The sequence below is a fragment of the Bison bison genome, unplaced genomic scaffold (assembly GCF_000754665.1).
Source record: "Bison bison bison isolate TAMUID 2011002044 unplaced genomic scaffold, Bison_UMD1.0 scf7180017864146, whole genome shotgun sequence".
Lineage (NCBI taxonomy): Eukaryota > Metazoa > Chordata > Mammalia > Artiodactyla > Bovidae > Bison > Bison bison.
Window position 1 is genome coordinate 1,776,402 of NW_011494718.1, and position 8,923 is coordinate 1,785,324.

An 8,923-nucleotide genomic window follows, 5' to 3' on the forward strand; every position below is an offset into this window, starting at 1 on the left:
GGGATGGTGTGGGCAGGGAGGAGGGAGGAGGGAGGAGGGTTCAGGATGGGGAACACATGTATGCCTGTGCCGGATTCATTTTGATATTTGGCAAAACTAATACAATTATGTAAAGTTTAAAAATAAAATAAAATTTAAAAAAAAAAAAAAAAGAAAGAAACACTGAAGTCATTCACCTAGAATATTTTTACTCAGAAAAGAAAAGCACAATGTAAAGGAGAAAATAAACGCCTTTTTCTTTTAATTTGTACCTAATCACAAACTTCTAGAATAGTTGTAAAAATATGAATTCTATTTGTTACCCAGATTTTCTAAATCTTGTTTTATCCTTTCTTTTTCTTTCTCTTTGTGTATACACACACACACACACACACTCTCAAACAAATATGTATATTTTTTTCTAAATTGTTTGAGAATAAGTTGTAGGTATGATGCCCCCCACTTTTTTTTTTTTTTATTAAAGTCGCTTAGTTGCATCCGACTCTTTGCAACCCCATGAACTATACAGTCCATGGAGCTCTTTGGGCCAGAATATTGGAGTGGGTAGCCTTTCCTTTCTCCAGGTATGATGCCCTTTGACCTCTAAATTCTTTAGTGTGTTTCCTAAAAGTAAAAACATTCTCTTATTTATCAGTATAATTATCAAAATCAGAAAATTAACATTTTTATAATTATCTAAACTATAAATTTATTCAGAATTTTCCATTGCTGCAGTGCTGCTGCTGCTAAGTCACTCGTGTCCGACTCTGTGCTACCCCATAGATGGCAGCCCACCAGGCTCCCCCGTCCCTGGGATTCTCAAGGCAAGAACACTGGAGTGGGTTGCCATTTCCTTCTCCAGTGTGTGAAAATGAAGTACAGTCTGCTACATTTCCAAATCACACAGCACAGCTGGCCCTTATGTTTGGTTGTCTCCTTTAATCTAGAACAATTCCTCAGTCTCTTTCCTTCTTGACACTGACATTTTTAAAGAAGGCAGGCCTGCTATGTCCATCAATTTGTTTTTGATGTTTCCTCATGATTAGGCTCAGGTTCTGCATTTAGGGGCAGGAATGCACAAGAGCGATACTGTCTTCTCATATAAGAGGGCATGTGGTGTTGATCTGTCCCATTACCAGCAAGAATGAGAAAAGCAGTGCTTGACATCTGGGATCTGAGGATGCTACCAGCTAGGCCTTGGTGTTGCTAGGAGATAACCGGTACTCACAACCTGGCTGAGGTGTTTTATTGCACATAAACTATTTTCCAGAATGTCAGTATTAGTCAAGGCTACTCCAAGACCTGTGACAAGAACCCTCCATTATCATGCCTGAGCAGAGACAAAACGATGAATACTGTCATCATTATACAGGTGGTCAAACATCCCTCTACCCTAACTGATACGTGCACCTGTGATTTCTTTATCAACTACAGCTCTAGTTTTAGTCTAGTCTTCCTTCCCTTTATATGATTTAATAAGATACCCAAGACAGAATTACCCCTGCTTCCTGAGAGATTCCAATCCCCAGTGCCAAAGATTTGATGCTTTTGAACTATAGTTCTGGACAAGACTCTGGAAAGTCCCTTGGATTGCAAGGAGATCAAACCAGTCAATCCTAAAGGAAATTGACCCTGAATATTCACTAGAAGAACTGACACTGAAGCTGAAGCTCCAATACTTTGGCCACCTGATGGGAAGAGCCAACACATTAGAAAAGACTCTTATTTTGGGAAAGATTGAGGGTCAGAGGAGAAGGGGGTGACAGAGGATGAGATGGTTGGATGGCATCACTGACTCAATGGACATGAGTTTAAGGAAACTTTGGGAGATGTGATGGACGGGAAAGCCTTGTGCACAAAGAATAGGACATGACTTAGCAACTGAACAAACCACTTCCTAATCCTTCTCCCAGATGACCTAACAGACCCAAAGTCTGAGTCCACACTCATACCCTCTCATTGAGAGGCCCCAGGGTTTCCCATGGTGTGCACTTGCCCTCACTGCTTGTTCAATTATAAGTGTGTTCCAGTAGTGTTAGGCTGCAAGGCACTGACACTATTGATGACAACTTTGATCAAATGGTCTGGGTATGTTTGCCTCCTTTATCCATTGTAAGTTACTAATTTCCTTTTGTAACTAACATGTATCTTATAGGGTGATTCTTTGAGACTATATATATATATACCTTTTCCAATGAGTCAACTCTGGAGTTGGTGATGGACAGGGAGGCCTGGCGTGCTGCGATTCATGGGGTCGCAAAGAGTCGGACACGACTGATCTGATCTGATATATACCTTGGTAATATCCAACTTTCTTTCATAGTTTTAGCATCCACTGATGATTCTTGCCTGAGTCAATTATTCCTAAGGTGATTGCTTGTAATATTGTGATTTATAATGTTATCAAACTCAGGTTTGACTGCTTGCTGCTCAAAAGCCAATACTCGAGAGAGGAATGTTGATTGGGAAGGAAAAGTTGTTTTATTCAGGAGGCTGGCAAATTGGGGAGAAGACTGACTCTTGTCCAAACACCAACTCCAAAGATTTTGCTTGATATGAAACTTTTTAAAGGGAGAATCTTTTGGGGAAGGGGTCAGAGTTGTTGTCCTACTGTGTGCAAGTTGGTGGTGAGGTAATATGGCAGTGTTCCAGGAATCTTGTGCTTGGCTTGAAGTTACTGTCCTCCATGTGAGAGGGGGCCTTAGTTTCTGCTGAATAACTCAAATAAACTGTTACATATTTTCTTTGAGGAAGAACCAGGACCCTACCCCAAGGCTGCACCATTGTTTCCTGATTGTTCCTTTCTTGTCTCTGCAGCCTCTCCCTTACTTAAGCAACTATTTGAATCTGCCCTTTGGAACTCAGGGAAGGTCAAAGAGGTTGAATGAAGCCTATTTTGTACAAGCAAGAAACAGGAGACACAGAAAGGATGTATAACTGGGAGACCCCACAGGATCCTGCTCTGTTTCAATAATAAGAAATATACATTTGGTCTTCCTCCCTGTTTCAGGCACAAAGCTTCTAAAACACTTGGAAGACCTTAAGTGCTAAGAGGGAGAAAGTTGTCTTTTGGTTTGTTAATAAGGTGACTTTTAGAAGAACCTGCCTGTCAGTGCAGGTTAAATGTAAGAGACATGGATTTGATCCCTGGGTGGGGAAGATCCCTGCAGAAGCATGTGGCAACCCATTCTAGTATTCTTGCCTGGAGAATTCCACGGACAGAGGATTCTTGTAAGCTACAGTCCCTGGGTCGCAAACAGTCGGACATGGCTGAGCACATACACTCCACTCCACTCCAGATCACCTAAGAGTGGGAGCTGGTCACTAGAGGAGACAAACTCCAGGGTGAGTGGGTTAAAACTCTCAGTCCTACCCCCTGACCTCCAGGGATTGAAGACAGGTTTGTTGGGCGTGGAATCCAACTGCCAAGTGGCCAATGATTTAATCAACCATGTCTGCGTAATGAGGGCTCCTTAAAAACTTGTAAGGACAGGGCTCAAGGGAGCTTCCAGGTTGGTGAACATGTGGAGATGTGGGGTGAATGGGTGCCCGGAGAGGGCAGGGAAGCTTTGTGCCCTTCCCCCATGCATTTCCCCCATCTGGCTGTTCCCAAGCTGTATCCTTCTGTAACAAACCAGTAATATAGTGAGTAAACCCGTTTCCTGAATGCTGTGAACTACTCTAACAAACTATTTGAACCCAGTGTGGGGGGGAGGGGGGTGTCATGGGAGATTCTGGTTTATAGCCAGTTGGTCAGAAGCACAGGTAGCAACCTGGAATTGTGACTGGCATCTGAAAGGGGTGGAGGGAGTCTTGTGGGACTGAACCCTTAAACTGGAGTCTGATGCTATCTTAGGTTCAGGGAGGATAATAGCAGAACTGAGTCAAAGTGTAGGATACTCAATAGTCTAGAGAATTGGTGGTGTGGGAACACCCTCCCAAGCTGAAATTTGGTCCAGGAACACAAAATAATGCCAAATGGTAATATTTCTATTTTCATCATTCTTTCTACAGCAAGGAGTTAGATTTCTATCATAAGGAAAAACTTTCCATTCTCTCCTCTATATTAATATTGTTATGGACTTTATTGAATTTTTATTTTATTCAATGGGTTAAAATCCATAAATATTTATTTTGATAGTCAAATTATTCCAAGCTTGTCTTGTGTGAGCTCCTTCAGACTGGCCCAGTCCTTCTTTTGCTTTATCTCCACCATTCTTTGAGCACTTTTGTACTTTCTGCCACCAAAGATGTTCCAAGCTCATCTTTTTCTTCTCCACCCCAGTCCTACAAACACCATTTCTCACAAGCTTTGTTCTAGTGTAGAATAATATTTAGAAATAAAAATCTGGACACTTGGTGTGTTCACCACTACTGGATTGTCACTGATTCCACACCCTCTCAGCTCACAGGAAAAGGAAGCAACTGTATATATACATGCATAGAAATGCAAAACGGCAAACTAGTTGCCTGAGGAGGCCTTACAAGCAGCTGAGAAAAGAGAAGTGAGAGGTAAAGGAGAAGAGGAAAGATATACCCATTCGAATGCAGAGGTAAGGAGAGCTTAGAAAGAACAGCAAGGAGAGATAAGAAAGCCATCCTAAGTGAACAGTGCAAAGAAATAGAGGAAAACAATAGAATGGGAAAGACTAGCGATCTCTTGGAGAAAATTAGAGATACCAAGGGAACATTGGGCTTCCCTGGTGGCTAAGACAATAAAGCGTCTGCCTGCAATGCAGAAGACCTGGATTCAGTCCCTGGGTTGAGAAGATCCCCTGGAGAAGGAAATGGCAACTTACTCCAGTACTCTTGCCTGAAAAATTCCATGGACGGAGTAGCCTGGAAGGCTACAGTCCATGGGATCGCAAAGAGTCGGACACGACTGAGCAACTTCACAAGTGAACATTTCATGCAAAGATGGGCACAATAAAGGACAGAAATGGTATGGAACTAATAGAAGCAGAAATATTAAGAAGAGATGGCAAGAATACATAGAACTATACAAAAAACATCTTAATGACCCAGATAACCATGATGGTATGGTCACTAACCTAGAGCCAGACATCTTGAAGTTCGAAGTCAAGTGGGCCTTAGAAAGCATCACTATGAACAAAGCTAGTGGAGGTGATGGAATTCCAGCTGATATACTTCAAATCTGAAAAGATGATGCTGTTAAAGTGCTGCACTCAGTATGCCAGCAAATTTGGAAAACTCAGCATTGGCCACAGGACTGAAAAAGTTCAGTTTTCATTCCAATCTCAAATAAAGGCAATGCCAAAGAATGCTCAAACCACCACACAATTGCATTCACCTCACACACTACCAAAGTAATGCTCAAAATTCGCTAAGCGAGGGTTCAACAGTACTTGAACAGAGAAATTCCAGATGTTTAAGCTCGATTTAGAAAAGGCAGAGGAACCGGAGATCAAATTGCAAGCATCCATTGGATCGTAGAAAAAGCAAGAGAATTCCAGAAAAAATCTACTTCTGCTTCATTGACTATGCTAAAGCCTTTGATGTGTGGATCACAATAAACTGTGGAAAATTCTGAAAGAGATGGCAATACCAAACCACCTGACCTGCCTCTTGAGAAACCTGTATGCAGCTCAGGAAGCAGCAGTTAAAACTGGCCATAGAACAATGGACTGGTTCCAAATTGGAAAAGGAGTTTGTGAAAGCTGTGTATTGTCACCCTGCTTATTTAACTTATATTCAGAGTACATCATGAGAAATGCCAAACTGGATGAGGCACAAGATAGAATCAAGATTACCAGAAGAAATATCAATAACCTCAGATATGCAGATGACACCACCTTTATGGCAGAAAACGAAGAGGAACTAAAGAACCTCTTGATGAAAGTGAAAGAGGAGAGTGAAAAAGCTGGCTTAAAACTCAACATTTGAAAAACTAAGATCATGGCATCTGGTCCCATGGCAAATAGATGGTGAAACAATGGAAACAGTGACAAAGTTTGTTTTTTGGGGGCTCCAAAATCACTGCACACAGTGACTGCCACCATGAAAGTAAAATGCGCTTGCTCCTTGAAAGAAAAGCTACGACAAACATGGAGAGTGTATTAAAAAGCAAAGACATTACTTTGCCAACAAAGGTCAGTCCAGTCAAAGCTATGGTTTTTCCAGTAGTCATGTACACATGTGAGAGTTAGACCATAAAGAAAGCTGAGCGCCAAAGAATTGATGCTTTTGAACTGTGGTATTGGAGAAGACTCTTGAGAGTCCCTTGGACTGCAAGGAGATCAGTCCTGCATATTCATTGGAAAGACTGATGCTGAAGCTGAAGCTCCAATACTTTGGCTACCTGATGCAAAGAACTGACTCCTTAGAAAAGATCTGATGTGAAAAATTGAAGACAGGAGGAGAAGGAGAGAACAGGATGAGATGGTTGGATGGCATCACCGACTCAATGGACATGAATTTGAATAAACTCTGGGAGTTGGTGATGGACAGGGAAGCCTGGCGTGCTGCAGTCCATGGGATCACAAAGAGTCAGACACAACTGAGTGACTGAACAACAACAACAAATACACGCATACCCACACAAACATATATATACACACACATACCTAGAGACACACACAGATATTGTACTCTATGTATATTTCCTTTCTCTTTATATTTTAAAAATGATGAGTTTATCCTGATACCTCCAATTTAGCCACAAAAGGGTCTTTCTGGAGTTGGACTGCATTTTAAGTACACTCACCCATCATGAATAGGAGGTACAGAGCATGCCTTCAACAGTGGCAGCTGTAATCAGGGAGAGCATTTACAGGATAGTGATGCTATGGTCCTTGTGGGCATGCATCTCCAGTGCTGTGTGTTAGCAATCCCTCTGCCTAAAGCCCTGGTTAGAGTCTAGTGAGAGCCTGTTCTAGTCACCACTCTGCAGATACTAGTCAGATTTCCCACATATCAGTAATGATGGTGCCTTCATATCAGCAATGTGCTTCCATCAATCGTAAATTGATTCCCTCCCCCCACCCACTGTTTAATTGACAGTTCGTTTGAAAAAGGTTTAGCCCATGGTAAAACTTGCATTTTAAAGTACAGAAACTTCCTTCCGATTTCTTTGCTACAGTTTCAGCACTAGCATAGCAAACTGCTATCAATCTTAGAATTCAAAACTTTTTGCCAGGACACAAAGTTGGTGGTAGAAAAAAAAAATCCACATATGTAGCATATATCGAGTTACCATGAGGTTGGTATCAAGATGAATCTTTTTTCCTCTGAAATTTTTGTCCTTCAAACATTTGATCATGGACTAAACCAGGTACCATGAAGTATATAGTATACGCTGAAGTCAGAATATCCTTTTTTTTTGGACTTGAGGCATATGGGATCTTAGTTCCTCAATCAGGGATCCAACCTGTGCCCCTTACCTTGGAAGTAGAAAGTCTTAACTGTTGGACCACCAGGGAAGTCCCATGAAGTCAGAATATCTTAGGAGACAGTCCACGAGTGTTCCAGGGAAGATCTACTAGTGACCTCAAGACAAAGTTATATTGTATCTTCTGTGCAGTGTTCACTGCACTTAGAGCACAAGGGGAACATATATGTACACACACATATCATATTAACAGTGTGGACTAATGGACTGTTTATATATGTGTATATTTATGTTTATTGTACTTGTATGGAAATACTTCAGATAAGATCAACACTGTCCAGAGCAGTGTGAGAAGTATATTGTGACCAAGATGTGGATCTGTGAAAGGAGTTGCGGCAAAAAAAGAGGAAATTCAATGGTAAAGAAAAGGTAGCTGACCTCCTTGCATGTAGTAGATATACTGTCATTTAGTAACAAAATATTTTCCTTTACTTATGATATGTTAAACATTGTTTTGATTGATTTATTGAATAATAACATGAAAACAAATGAATATAATTGAAGCTACGCAAGGATGCATAGTAAAATAAAATTATTATGGAAGTAGAACAAATATGCTGATGGCATGCACAGGCATCAATATAAGAATTTATACATTCAAAATTTGTTCTGGGATTAAGACTCAGAGAAGCCAGCTTCATCATCAATGGCTTGAAAATAACTTTTTTGATCTTGCTTTGATACCTGCATGCAGGATACTTCGTGTTAATCACAAGATTGGTGTCAGGAGATTTTTTTTTTTCTCTCTTAAACTTACCTTTGAGGAGCTGAAACAACTAGACTTTGATTTTCTTTTCCACTATGCAACTTCAGTGACCAAATTTCATTAGAATTAAATGCATTTATTATTACTCAAATTAATGAATAAAAGGAATGTTTAAGAGCAATTTCTAAATGTTATTTTAAACGAAGATTAATTTTAAGTAGGAGAACCTGCCCTAGGTTACTATTTCCTTTGTAAGTTGATGACTGTTAGTATATATCTGACTCATTTTTTTCTCTATATACATATAACCAGGTGGAATGTAGGCTTAATGAGAAGATTGTAAATTATATGAGAACTGTTATTAATCATGCTTCTATAATTACTGAAATTATATTCACAGAAAAAGTCTGCTAGTGAATTTCAGGTGATACAGAATTCTCCCCAGACTTTTCTCACTCATTTCTTTATTTACTGGACAAATACTTCTAAGCAGGATGTATACTAGTCTTCCATAACAACCCAGGGCAGTGTGTGACTAGAGAATAATACAAGATCTTTTAGGAGCTCAAAGAAGGATGAAATGCTGGCCAAGACTGGTTTTTATTATGTAAAGTGGAACCAATTTAAGCACAACAGTGCTAGGTCAGGGCACTAGCCCCAGAGCCATGTGCACCACCCAACTCATCATACTTTAGAAACATCAATGTCCAACTAAAATAGGGGAGGGACACCTCGTTGCAGAGAGGGAAATTGTGAATAAGATCAACAATTTATCTGCAAAAACAGATAACCAAACTTCAGATAACTAATAATCAAGATACCAATCTTAA

At 40.3% G+C, this 8,923-nt stretch overlaps 1 protein-coding gene across 4 annotated transcripts in view; it reads right to left on the reverse strand.

Moving 5' to 3' along the window:
- Nucleotides 1–8,923, reverse strand: part of LRAT (lecithin retinol acyltransferase (phosphatidylcholine--retinol O-acyltransferase)) — a 151,921-nt gene that overhangs the window by 20,895 nt on the left and 122,103 nt on the right. The gene's annotated exons all lie outside the window — the stretch shown is intronic.